Source organism: Lissotriton helveticus, chromosome 2_1 (genome assembly GCF_964261635.1).
Source record: "Lissotriton helveticus chromosome 2_1, aLisHel1.1, whole genome shotgun sequence".
NCBI classification, from domain to species: Eukaryota; Metazoa; Chordata; class Amphibia; order Caudata; family Salamandridae; genus Lissotriton; species Lissotriton helveticus.
In genome coordinates, this window is record NC_136059.1 from 259,137,338 (window position 1) to 259,152,070 (window position 14,733).

The 14,733-nt window shown below is 46.3% G+C and overlaps 1 long non-coding RNA gene across 1 annotated transcript in view; it reads left to right on the forward strand.

Moving 5' to 3' along the window:
* The window catches only part of LOC144817889 (uncharacterized), a 100,358-nt gene that overhangs the window by 69,879 nt on the left and 15,746 nt on the right, over positions 1–14,733 (forward strand). The window contains exon 4 of the long non-coding RNA XR_013606994.1: positions 6,876–7,143. This is a non-coding gene — a long non-coding RNA (uncharacterized LOC144817889). The remainder of the gene's footprint in view (positions 1–6,875; positions 7,144–14,733) is intronic.

A 14,733-nucleotide genomic window follows, 5' to 3' on the forward strand; every position in this document is an offset into this window, starting at 1 on the left:
AGACCTTTTCACTTCCTGGCCGGAAAATTCTCTTTTGAACAGAAAACTGCTTTCTTTTAAACTCGCAACTCTTCTTTGCCTCATCTCCTGCCGTAGAGTTTCAGATGTTAAGGCTCTAGAGATCTCTAATAGATCTTATAACTTATTTGGAGTTAAATTCGAAATCTTTAGAAGAACCAAGACCATGTCTGATTCAATTTTCTATCCCAGTTTTGACCCTTCCCCAAAACTTTGTGTTGTTGAATGTATGAAGGCTTATGATAGAACAATGTCTAACCTTCGTCCCCTTAATGAGAGTCAGCTCCTCATCTCCTTTATTAAACCTCATAAGGCTGTCTCTTCCACCTCGATTGCCAGATGGGTTAAATCTACTATGTCCCTAGCTGGTATTGATATATCTAAATTTCAGGCCCATTCCGTTAGAGGCGCCATGGCAAGTAAGTCCCTTTGGTCCGGAGGTAAGCTGGATGATATCCTTAAAGCTGCCGACTGGTCTAATGCTAATACCTTTGCAAGACACTATTGTAAACCTATTGATCACATGTCTAATGTAGTTTTACATGGCTACCAACATGCATAATGTAGCCTCCGTTCTTGTAATGAAATTGCGATTCTCCTATTAACATGCCTAGAGAATCTAGATTTCATTAAAGACACGGAGGCTCACATTATCCCACCCATCCCTTCCCTGTTTGGGTGTGGATATATAATTCTATTCTAAGTATGACTTAATATGATACGATGTATTTATGCTTATACTTAAATGTTGTTTATGACTATTCAATTCTCTTTCAGGATTTGTTTACTTAAGATTATCCCTTTAGGATACAATTTTCATTGTCTCCTTTCTTTCAGGTAATCCTTCCACCTAATTTACGTTGGATGTTTCATCACCAGGAGTCCGTCCGGTTGATTTCTTCGTTTATCTTCTACTTCGATGCTTCTGGATACTACTACATCTCCTTTCTTCGCCTGATTTAAAAGAGGCTGATTGTTGCTATGTTCTGCCTATTACTTCTTCTCAGTGTTCTTATTGGAACCTTTATATTGTGATGCGACTGGCTTGGATCTGCAATTAAAAGTCATTGCATAATGTGAGCCTCCGTGTCTTTAATGAAATCTAGATTCTCTAGGCATGTTAATAGGAGAATCGCAATTTCAACCTGCACTGGATCAGTTAGATCCGTTTTAATTTGTTGATTACTTACTCCGACTACTTGGATGGTATCTCCAGAGAGAGGTAGGTTTTCAATTTCCACTGATCTAACAGTAGAACGGGTAGCACCAGTGTCCACAAGAAAAGTAATATCTACATCATTTACTTTCCCATTTACAAATGGACCAGACTGGTCAACCTCAAGAGTGGCTCCAATTACACACTCTTCCCCCTCTCTCGGGCACCGTCAGAAGTAGTCATCAGAATCATTTCCTTGGTTTTCTGTTAACAAAAATTGACCTGAAACATTTTGCACATTTTGTCTTTGAGTCCTTATTACCTGGTCATCTCTTCCAAATCCCACACCTGGATTATATTTTTGGCCTCCCCCACAATTTGGAAATGGAGGTTGTGGAATCTGATTCTGCTGTTGTGTTAACTGATGCTGTAGCTGTCGCTGAAGACTCAGGTCATTCAGTTGACGCTGTAACTGTAGCTGCAGATCAACATCATTCTGCATCTATGGGTTTAACAATGAATTTTTAAAATTTCTGGGTGGGTTTTTACACTCACTCTTCCAATGACCGATTTCGCCGCAATTAAAACAAGGCAATTTCTGTTTTAATTCTTCAACTTGAGCATTATACCTCGGTTTATTAATATTATTTTTAAATTTTCCTTGACCCTGATTCTGATTCTGATTTTGAACAAAATTTGTATTTTTATTTTCAAGACTAGCTATTTGCTGTTCAGCCACCTTCACTTGTGCCCACATTGCCTTCTCCTTTAACTTTTTCTGTTTGACCTCTAACTCATCACTGCAGTATTTTGCTTTTCTCAAGATATCATCAACTGAAAGCGATTGCCACCCGACAATATTATTCCTGATCATTTCTCCAACCTCTGGTCTAAGACCATAAACAAATCTGTAGATAAAATGACTCATATCCTTTTCATCTAATTTTTCATAACCACTATATTGTTTGAAAACCAATAATAATCTTTCATAAAATGAATGAACTGATTCCTTTGGTTCCTGATTTGTTCTGTCTATTTTTACCCAATCAACTTCTTTTGGGGCAATTTTCTGTTTTAACCAGTAAATCACTTTTTCATAAAAGTCCATGACTATTGGAGCTGGAGCACCTGTTTCTTTAATTCGCTCCGGTTCCTCTTTTGGACAACCCACAGCAATTTCATTCTGTCCAAAGATCTGATGGGACAACAATGTCGAAAAATCCATCCAGATCAATCCACAAAACTTTCGAAACTTTGATGAATCTGTCTACCTGTCTATACCATTCCACAGGTTTCGCTCTCAATCGGGGAAAATTATTCGTGAAAAGTAAAATATCCTGTCTCGACCAAGGGACATGAACATAACCTCCACCTGCAATTTCTCTCATTGGAAATTGTTTAGACAATTTTTCCAACTTTTCATCTTCTTTCTTTTTAGTCCATTTTACTCTCCATTTACTCAATTCACCTAACTTTTTTATGTAAACAATCAAATCCTTTATGTGCATTATTCTTCCCATTGTGTTAAAGTTTTCAATGTCCTTCTCTGTAAAATCCAATCTGTAGTGTTTTCCCAAAATCTTTTGTTTGTTCAAATCGATATCTAATTCACCTGCCAGTTCTTCTAATTGATCAAATTTATTCTTTGTTTTCCATTGAATGCTTTTACAGATGAACAAGAGTTCATCATCACGATAAACTTTACACTGTCAGGACCAATTGTGCCAATTATTAATTCTTCCAAGTTTGCTTTTAATTTTGCAACATCAAGTTTTGAATTTGGCCCTCTTCTTTCAGAAGACTCAGCATCTGATTCTGCACCCATTGGTGATTTGTTAAAAGAACCTTCATTAAAAGTCAAATCAGGCATTCTCGTTTTCTCTCTATTAATTTCTGTTAAATCTGAATAAAATTTTTCAGCAACCTTTTGAATCTCTGCATTTAAAGGAATTGTCAAACCTGCCTTGTTATTTTCTCTCTGTTCAAAAACAGGCTGAACAGGACCAATCATTACTGGAACTGTCACTGCTTCCATGCCCTTTGTTATCTGCCTAATTAATTCTTCTTTTAATCGTAAATATTCTGAAGTATTTACATCTTCCTCATTTCTGGCAGTTCTCATTAAATTTCTAGGAGCCTCCCATTCCTTTGGAGTTATTGAAAATTGTCTGCTTTCATTATAAACACTAGAGCTTATTCCTGTTTCTAATCTTTCTGGAGTTTCAAAAGAGTTAGAATTATTTGGATATAATTTGGGTGATTCATTTATTATAGGTGCACTTGGTATGGTTCCAGTATAAACCATTGGAGTAGACCATGAATGAGGTTGTCTCAAAGGTTCATTCCTTTTATTAGAAGTAAAAATTTCTTCTAAAACTGCATTCTCAGATTCACTTTCTGTGACAACATTATTTTTCTTTTCAGCTCTTTTTTCACCTGGAGATCCTAAAACCATTTCCCTAATTAAATAGAGACCATCGCACATGTCTCCTTGTCTTCACATTCGCATTCTATCCTCATGCGTTTCTCTTCTGTAACTCGGTGTTTTCAAAGGCCTTTTAATCCCACTCGCTTCTCTTTGAAGTTGAACCATCTCATCTTCCCACTCAACTAAAGCTTCAAATTGTGTTGGTCTAGGCTTTGGTATAAGAGCTGACATCCTTTCTCTCAAATTTCTTAAAATTTTCATGTTAAATGAACCATCGTCAGGCCAAATCAAAACGCCGTTGTTCTTTGTATAATGTTTCCAAACATCAAACCACAGAACAGTATGATAACCATATTCACCTTCCATGTACGCTGCAGGTGTTTTGTATTTATGAAGTAATTTACCACCTCGCGTTTTTATTTTCTTGTCAGGTGAGATAAAATTTTTAAACTTTTGAAGCATTGTGGGCTTTTTCTCAACATGTTTAAAATAATAACTCATTTTCCGAATCAAATCCGCTTTAGTGAAAATGATCGTAAGTTATTTCCTGGATGTTCCGTTACACCAACCAATCCGTGCGCGAAACACACCAACAAGCCAATCACAGTTAAGCTACGTCACTATCTTGCTCAATCAATAGAAATAGTGTTTTCTCAAAGAACCACTCAACTTGCAGCCCGTCAATGTCACGAGAGCCTATCAGAACGCAGCCTGTGACGTATGCTACCTAATCACTGCGCAAACCGTGTGACGTACACAGCTGCTGCAGTTTCTCGTGTCTCACTCTCAGCGCTCACCCCTCCTTCACAAAAACTTTTCACAGCGCCATTTTAAGAACGCCTTTTTCACTGAAAATTAATTTAACAACGACAAGAAAGACTCATCTGTCTGTTTCTCTAATAAAGTGACAGAATTTCAATCGTACAAGAATTCTTTTGCGTGGAATAGACGGCGCTATTCTCACAGAATATACATTCACCGATAAAGTAATCCTTTTACTCTACCCTTCAAACAAGTAATAGCGAACGCGTTTCCCTCTGAATGCACATTTAAAGTAGCAATTCAAAGTTTGACTCGAACGGAATTACAGAATCAATTACGCACTCTCTAACGGATAATATCCCTAACCATACACACATGAAATCTTTGCAGGACTCTCACCTGCTTATAGATAACATGCACCATTAGTAAAATAAGTGGCGTTATCTTACCCTTCACTCAAGCTTGAATATATACTATTACTTTATCACAGTGAGTTTTAGAACGGGCTCATTGTCCCTATACTCAAAGTTTCAATTTCGTAGATAATCCTCACTATGCACACATTCACACCTATATCCCTAACATGTGTTGCACGGCGACAACACTTGTGATACACGTCGATACCACTATTCTGAAACAGATCAAATGTGCTGTGTGACTACCTTCTCATCACACTATTTTGTACCGGTACAGCTAGGATTTTTCACACTGCTGGAAAAACCCTTACATATAACACAAGAACTAACTCAACATATGTTAGACATCGATCCTATGTAACTACCATATAGTATGTTGGTTACCATAGCAACCATCAAATCTGCTACCAGGGAATTGATCCAGCGGCCTATAGGAAATATGTCATAAGCTATGCTACCAACTCCACAATATACACTATAAGTTACTATTCAAACACAAGGCCCATTTAATCAGACATGACATATTTTGACCAACTGAATCATGTGGCCTAATCAACCTATTCACAAATTATATACATTTATATACAACCGCGGTAAATGAAAATCATTATACTTAACAAACCCCACTGACTATTAAGCCACTTATGGCAATACATCTTGCTAATGGTAACCTAAACTCATGAAATAACAAGTCCAGCTTGTTTTCCAAAGTAAGATTTTTATTAGCTATTATTTAGAAAATTGCAATTGAAATCTTTATGGAAGCATTTTTATTAGAATCATCGCAAGTAATTATGATAATTTACGAAATTTAAATTTTATTATTGCAAATGAATTTATTAGTTAGGCATTTCCAAAACCTAAGTCCCTAACTATGCTAAATAATAGGAAATAAAACAATAAAGTCTTTGAGGGCTCTTACGTGCTCCAAGGAAAGTTCATCTGCACGACACCCTCATCCAAAGGTCAGCAAAAAGCAGCAGCGCAACCCTTCCACAGGGAATGGGTTTTTATACCTTTCTACGCTAAGCTAATCTAAGTAAAAGTAAATCTTTTCTGCAAAATTCGGAGTCCCATTGGCTTACAAGTGACGGACGACGTGTCACCACATTTTTCAGAATATCAGTTCCGTCACTTTCTTAGAGTCCATTGTTTCTTGCATTCGAACAACGAGGCTTCCTCAAGTTGCAACAATACTCGAAGAAAAAAATGGCATCATGTCATTTGCTTCCTCTGATGCAAAATGTTCGCACGCTCTTTTGCTGGTTCCTGGCCTTGGCCTTGTCTGACTAGGAAACAGTCAGAGGCACATCACGCTCACCAAATGTTGTTACAGCAAAGGAAGCTTTTTCTCTGTAAGGACTTGGTATGGTTCCAGGGTTGAATTAATACACACAGCACAAAACGTTAGTAAAATTATTTCTTATTATGGAAGTGTGACTTTACGAGTTGAAATTAAAATTATTTCCAAATCTTGCTCCATCACCACCACCGGAGGAAGATCCTTCTCCTACCTGGCAGCCAAGACATGGAACTCCCTCCCCATCCACCTTCGGCTGACCCAGGACCATCTCTCCTTCATGAAGCAACTCAAGACATGGCTTTTCGAGCAGTAAGGGACCCCTCCCCCCAGCGCCTCGAGACCCTACCGGGTGAGCAGTGCGCTATATAAATTATATGATTGATTGATTGGTTTACAGCTAGGATTTTTCCCATCAACATTAAGGGTGACCCATGTCCAACGCACAAGAAAAGTTCTTGAGGGTGTACATTTTGCACAATGTGTATGATGATGTGCTTTGTCTATTAATTTGTTGGAAAGGATCTCACCTGATTCCTGTTCACAACCAATGGACCGTTCTGAGCAGGCACATGGCTGCCTAAACTCCACATATATATAATGTTGTCTGATGTCATGTAAGTACAAAAGTGTGTATTAAGATATTGATTTTGGTCAGCATGTGAGAATACATATGTTGTATGGTATGTTATGAGTTATGCTAGTGATAGATGTAAAACAAAATGTTGTTACGCCAATACAAACAAAAAGTCACCAAACCATTTATTTTTGCTTTCATTTCTTGTATGCATACAGGTCAAATCCCTCAGACATAGGCATATGGAAGACCATCACCAGGAAGGTGCTGACCCTGAGGGTCTAAAGCAGCACACCGTTCATTGTTGCAAGAACATGGAGGACCTACGATGCTAAGTTTGAAAGTTAGCTCAAGTCCAGTGCGGGCAATCTTTCCAAAATGTCATGAGGGCTTACTGCACCCTGACCCCCCTAATGGCCTGCATTCTTGTGGTGGCCTATTCGACTTTTAATGGTCAGCTGAGGGTCCAAGAGCAGCGACAAGGGGGTAAGTTCTTATCAGAGTTTCGCATGTTACATGTCTAATTGTTTGTTACAGCTAGGATTTTTCCCATCAACATTAAGGGTGACCCAAGTCCAACGCACAAGAAAAGTTCTTGAGGGTGTACATTTTGCACAATGTGTATGATGATGTGCTTTGTCTATTAATTTGTTGGAAAGGATCTCACCTGATTCCTGTTCACAACCAATGGACCGTTCTGAGCAGACACATGGCTGCCTAAACTCCACATATATATAATGTTGTCTGATGTCATGAGGGACAATTATACCGAACAGGTCAGTAGTGTTTATTGTGTCATATGTGATGCTCCTTCAATTATGTGGATGATGTAATGGTAGCCCTATTACATGTGACAGAGCATACTTACGATAAGTGGATGTACCAAACATCACTTTGGTAAGATGGGACTCTGCACAAACAAGAGTGAGCATTTGATCCAAAATGGCTAGTAACATCAGTATTAATGGCTACCTTTTGGAATCCAAACATATCCAAATTGTGTTTTGCACCTGAAATACTGTTTCATACATGTTAAAAGTGACAGATTAGCATGATGTCTCACTCCTTCATAAATATATGTGTGAAAGCCAGTCTGTTTATTGACACATAATTGTGATAGGCATGCAATGTTTGTGCAAACACAGACAGGAATGACTACACACATGGTGACAAAGTGACACATACCCTAAAGAATTTGTCAATGTCCTTTGTCATGTCCAGATGATAAAGCACTGATGGAGATAAATGGCAAACTTAAAAGGATTTTGCAAGATGGAATGTGCCATACGTATATGTAGGAGTATCCCATCAGGAAAACACAAAATGAGGTCAAACCCATGACACATTAGGCAAATGTAAAAATGCATCATGGTGTATTATGTTGCATATTGTGATTTATATGTCAATGTTTGAAGTAAGTATTATATAGGAATTAGTGTATGTAAAAAGTACAATGATGTTCTAAAACATTTTGCACTATGGTGAAAGCCCGCATATTTAGTGAAACAATTTCACTAAGACGCAACAAACTTCAAATAACTATGCTATGTTAGAGGGGATTTGTAGAGCGCTTGGCTGACCAAAGCCTTCCAAGCGCTAGGCATAAAACACGGTAGAGGCAGGAGGAGCGGAGTTTAGCCAAACTCGTGGCAGAAGCAAGTCTTCAGTTTTTTCCTGAAGGTCGCTTCTGTAGCTATAAATCTGACTTCCATTGGAAGTGAATTCCATAGCTTGAGAGCAGGTGGGAAAAGGATCTTGCACCCCACCTGGCCCTTTTTTTTTTCAAAACTCTTTTTATTAATAGATCTGGTAGAAGACGCAGCACTCCGTACCCCGGAGGAGCTGCCACAAGTACATCTTAGCATAGTCAATGATCCATAAAACAAGTTAATACATAATCCCCAACCCCCCCCTTCTCCCACCCCCATAGCTCCTGTCCTCCCCCTCCCCCCCTGCACAGCGTCTCGACAATTCTCTGGAAAATCTGTAGTCTGTAGAAAACATAATGTGGATGATTTCGCCTCCATGACACCATCATTGTAACCCCCCATCCGCATCCGGTAGCACCGGGGGTTCCAACCAAATACCCCTGTAATCCGCCCACTGTTTCCATATTTTGTGATGTTTCTTAGGGCAGCCCCGGGCCTCAAATATCGGTTTCTCCAGCCCCATACAAAAGTCCAGGCCTTTCTGCCATGCGACCACTTTGGGGGCCCTGGGATCTTTCCAAGCCTGAGCTACGTCCCTCTTAGCTACTGTAAGACCCAGTAATAGTAAATGCCTCTTGTAGATGTTGCCACCCACGCCCTCAAGCACATGAAGCAATCCCAATTTGGGGGTACGAGGTAGGTCCCAGCCCAGCACCTCCGACAGACAGCCCCACACCCCAGTCCAGAATCCAGCCAAGCGTGCACAGCTCCACACAGTATGAATGAAGGTACCCTCCTCGTGTCCACACCTTAGGCACAGTGGAGACTCAATCAAACCCGCCCGCCACAATCGCTCCCTAGTGTAGTAGGCCCTTTGTAGGTACTTGAATTGTATAAAGCGCAGGCGCATGGCAATAGCCGCTCCTCTAGGAGCCTCGAGGGCTTCCCTCCAATTCCCCCACATCCTCCACCCAGTGGTCCCGTAGTGTTTGTAAGTTGGAGGAGCAGTGTGTAACTAGTGTTTGGTAAATTGGGGATATTTTCTTATCCTCTAGATCCCCCATGAATATCTTTGCCTCTATTGGACTGAATTCAGGCACGGAGTCAAGTCCCTCCAACGCGGGCGTGAGGGCGTGTCTGAGCTGTAGGTACTTAAAAAACTGCGTGCGGGGCACACTGTATTCTGCACTAAGTTCTTGAAAGGATTTGAGTACCGTGCCCTTCAGGACCTGCCCCAATGTGGAAATTCCTATCAAGTCCCAGCCTCGGAAACCCTGCAATGATGCCAATGCCGGCAGTTGTCCATTATTCCAGAGCGGGGTCTCCTCTGTCAGTCTCCCCCACCATCCCATACGGCGTAGCGACTGTCGCCAAATCTGAAACACCACCTGGGTTGCCCTGGGCAGCCCCCTTCTCAGCTTTGCGGAGTACAGAATAGTAGGGAGCATATCCGGATCCATCAGATATCGCTCGAGGGCATACGCCGGGTCCCTCCTGTCTCCGTACCACCATTCATTTAAAACTAGCAGGTGGGACGCTTGGTAGTAGGATAACATATCGGAGGTCGCTAGGCCTCCACAGTATGTGGACAAGAAGCAAGTGCGCAAGCCCACTCGCGCCGCCCCCCCGCCCACAGGAACTGACCCAGACCCGAGTTGACCTGCCGGAACCACTGCGGCGGGATCGCGTAGGGGTGATTTTGCTGCTGGTAGAGGAGGCGCGGGAGGGCAACCATTTTGAAAATAGCTGATCTGCCATAGAGGTTGACGGGCATACGGGACCAAGACTTCATCTCAGTCTGGACCTTGTCCCAGACCGGCATTATGTTCCTTCCCAAGCCACAGCTGGCGAGACCGTCAGAAACACTCCCAGCTATTTAAGGCCCCCCACTGCCACTTGCAGCATTGACGCCCATGCCCCAATCCCGGAACGGTCACCTAGCACCCAAAGGGTGGATTTACGCGGGTTCAGATACAGTCCCGAAACTTCACCAAAGACTTTCATTATCTCTAGGACCCTAGGTCCCGACCGATTCACATTCGTGAGGAAGAACAGGACATCATCTGCATAGAGTGCAATTCTGTCTCTCGGTCCCGCCTCTCATTCGAATCCCCGCAGCTGCGCGTCCATCCACACCCATGCGGCCAACGGCTCCATAGCCAGAGCGAACAGGTATGGCGAGAGGGGGCATCCCTGTCGGGTGCCACGCCCTATCTGGAAGGCCGCCGACGTTGCTCCCGCCACCCTCACCGAGGCCTTCAAACCGGTATACAGCAACTTTAGATATGACATGAAATGCGGCCCTAGATTAAGACGCGGGAGGAGGGCAAACAGGTAAACCCAGCTTAGAGAATCAAAGGCCCTGTCAATGTCGGCCAGTAGCAGTGCCGCTTGGGCCCCAGTTCTACCCATGGCCTCTACTGCCACATGAGCACGTCGGATGTTGTGTCTTGTCGCCCTACGCGGCATAAATCCGGCCTGATCCGGGTGGATCAGGTCTGCGATGTAGGGGAGGAGTCGATTTGCGAGCGCCTTAGCCAGTATCTTGGCCTCGATATTTAGGAGAGAAATAGGCCGATAGGACTCATGTCTGTCTGGGGGTCTTCCAGGTTTACAGAACACCACGATTTCTGCATGCCGCCAGTCTGCTGGCAGTGGACCATGATCCCTCGCCGCTTCTAAGGCCGCTTTATAATGGGATCCCAACTGGAGATGGTACCTTTTAAAGAACTCGGCCGGGAACCCGTTTGGCCCAGGGGCCTTACCAGCATTGAGCTCACCCAGGGCCGTGCCCAGAATCTCAAGACGGTCTCGCGCCTCCTGTGGGAGCCCACAGGGCGGAAGGTCCGTAATGAATTTGGCGACGTCCAGTTCCGAGAGACATTCCCGTGGGGCATATTGGGCCGCAAAGTATTGGGCGAAACTGTCCGCTAGCTTTCTCGGGGCTACGATTGGCGCCCCCGTGTCATCTCTAAGGCCCGGTAGCGCCTGCGCTTGAAACGTATTTTGGCAGAGCCTATGCAGCATTGTGCTCGATTTATCCCCCCATTGATAAATTCTGCTCCTCGTCGCCAGCCATACCTGTCGAGCCTCGTCCATCAGCATGGATGCGTAGGACTGCTGGGCCAGGAGTAGCTGTCCCACTTCCCCCCCCCGTCACGCGCAGCTCCGCACCGCGTCTCCAACCTCTCCACCTCCGCTGCGGCTCTCACCAGCTCCTCCTTATGTTTCCGTCTCGCCTCCGCGCACCAAGCAATATCTACCCCACGGAGCGTGGGTTTCAAGGCCTCCCATACCGTTCTCACGTCCGGCACCGTGCTTACATTCTCTTCCCAATAATGGGCTATAGCCTTTCCCATATGACACTGGTAGCCCTCCTGTTGCAAATTCCAAGTGGAGAGGCGCCACCGAAATGGCTGTCGCTCCCTATCTAATATAACGTCAGTTGTAACGGGGAGTGATCTGACAGTCCGCGGGGCAAGATGGTCGCCGAGTCGACCCTCCCTATCATGGCCCCCCGTCCCCATCCCCAAACCTTTTGAACCGATAACATTTCCCTCAGCTCCTCTGCATCCTCCCAACTCCCCCCCCATACCTCAGTAACGTTGAAGTACCTGTCGCGGCATAGGGTGCCGCCAACGTCCAACGGGAGGCTGGAGACCATCTATCCCAATGGATCCCCATAAACAGCCCCCCCAATCCCCAACTTACTCCCCCAAAGTACGAACTCCTCGAGGTCTGGGGAATGTGTCCGCTCTCCCTCTCACTCCCCCCCACCCACATCTGCATCCCTCGTGTGCAAAGTCATATGCCTCCACACCATGCTGTCTGTGAATGTTAATGTCTCGTGCCATCTTCAGCCTGGCCACTCACAGCCGCTCAAGGGTCTCTCGCAGCACCACATGTCACAAAGTCAAATCATACTTCACCAGCTGTCACGGGTTCAGCTTCTGGGCATCCGGAGCTTCAGCCTCTCCAGCCCCCTTCTCCTTTGAGGGCGATCTTTTCGACGTTCGGGATCTCCAGTTGCTCCTACTCCGCGAGCGTCTGGGGGTCCGCTGTGATGCCGTTGACGAGGATAAATCAGGATCCCGGGCAGGCGGAGTATGCGCTCTGATCCGAACCGTTTCGTCGGTCCAAGTGAACACCTCCTCGGGAGAATTAAAGAAGTGTGTGCGGGACTGATACACCACCCGCAGGCGGGCCGGGTAGAGAAGGGAATATTGTATCTTCAAGTCTCGAAGGCGAGCCTTGGGCGCTGTAAAGGATCGCCGTTGTTGTTGAACCAGTTTCATGTAGTCCGGGAATATCAGGATTCTCTGGTTATCGCACATGAGGGGCTCCTTCAGTCGCGCTTGCTGCAGAATAGTGTCTCGGTCGTGGTAGTTGAGGAGCCTGGCTATGACCGGCCGAGGGCGCTCACCTACTGGCGGTTTCTGTGTAAGCGCTCTGTATGCTCGCTCGAATACGAAACAGCGAGACCGAGAGTCCGGCGGGAGCCAGCCCTCCAGCCACCGGGTCAGGAAGGCCTCCATGTCCCCTTTCTCACAGTCTTCCGGAAATCCAACAAATCTCAAGTTGTTGCGTCGAGCCCGTCCTTCCGCGTCCTCCACCCGGGCCGCCAGGCCCCTTTGAGTCCCTTCCATATTGGCCACCTTCTTTTCCGGATCGCCACGTCGTCCTCCACTCCTGTTATTCTGGTCTCAGCTTCCGTTATGCGAGCCACGGCATTCCTTAAATCTTGTCGCAGTAGGGTAACGTCCGCCCCCACGGCACCTATCTTGGCATCCAACATGTCCCTAGATTGTGTAATCGCCGCCATAAGCGCTGCGTTGTCTGGTCCCGGTGCCGGGGGACCCCCCGAGGCTCCCGCAGTCCCACTCGGGCCGGTAAATTTGTCCAGTGTCCCCTGTTTCGAGGCGCCGCCGCCACTCCCACCTCTAGTCATGGTCTGAAACGGTTAGATTGGCTCCTCCGGAGACCGCTGCACTCAGCTCTCAACACCCAGTACTATTCCACCGGAGGGGGGCTCCTCGCCAGCGTCCCGCTCGTCTTCCAAGGCCCAGCCGGTCTCGTCAGCCACCCCTCTAGTAGATCGCAGGTCCCAGACGGTCACCCGGCCGCTGTCTCAGGCCACTCTCGGGAACTCAGAATGCCAAATGTCCGTTGCCAGGTGTCGTGCTGTCTGCTAGTGGGGCCCTGCAGCTCCTCCTCTGGTACCCGTGTTGAGGCGTCTCAAGGTCCCCGGACTCTGGACCCGTACTCACTGCCCCCGGGCCCTGTCTCAGCCCTGGTACGCTCGGCGAAAGTCGGTGCGCCGCTGTAACGCTCTATGTGGGTCACTTCGCCATGAGCCGGGCGTGTACTTTCGGCGCCGCGGTCCGATTCGGCAACCCTTCCCTCTCGGGAGGCCCACTCACCCCCTGGAATCTAGGGGGAGGTGGGGTCCCCGCAGCGCTCACTGCCACAGGCCTGTTCAACGTGGCCCGACACCACCACCGGGCCCCTGCTAGTCCCCCTTCTGCTGCCGCTTCTCCACTGGGCCACCACACCTTCCTCCCCGGATCAGCTCACCGTGTATTGGCCGTGTCGGGCCTCAGCCGCGCTTCAGCGACGCTGCCCCTGCCTCCGGCCGGCCGACTCCAAACTTTAGGGCCCGGCTGCACAGCGCCTCCTAGGTCTCTCCCCCGCCGTGTCTACTGGTGCTTCAGGCGATTCTCGCTGCTTTGGGCTCCTCTGTGCCCCGCTGTGTCCAGGAGTAGTTGGCGCCGCCGGGCAGCTGCCGCTGCCAGAGAAAGCACCTGCACGCCGACGGCCCACCACTGCGCGCCTCCGATCACCTGTCGTCACGAAACTCGAGGTCCCCGGCTCCTCGTCTCGGCAAAGGCCGCGCCTCCTCCGGACCCGATTCTTGGTCAGCCGCACCTCCGAATGAGCCCAGCTTCGCCCCAGGTCTGCCGGCCCCCTTCAGGTACACTGTGCTGCACCGGGATGTTCGTGGGTGATGAGAAGACAGGATAGTGCAACGGATATCGTAACGGCGGGACGGAGCTCACTCAAGCTGCGTCCGCCATGCTGGCTACCTTGGCCACGCCCCCACCTGGCCCTTTTTTAACAAGCGCTCAGTGCCGGACCTCAGGCAGTTGGGGAGGTGTAAGCCCACCAGATTTCTGATCTTGCTAGGTCCCTTATTATTTATGGCTCTGTGTGTTAGGCAGAGTGCTTTAAATTTGAGTGCTCAATCGGGAGACAATGTAAATTTCTACAATACTTTCTCACTGGTTCCTGAATTGGGGTCCGACACAGAAGTCTGACCGCAGCGTTCTGGACGACCTGTAACTTCTTGATGACATATTTAGGTGTGCCCAGAAAGAGTGAGCTGCCATAATCCAAACGTGATGTGACTAGAGCATGTATAACCGTTTTT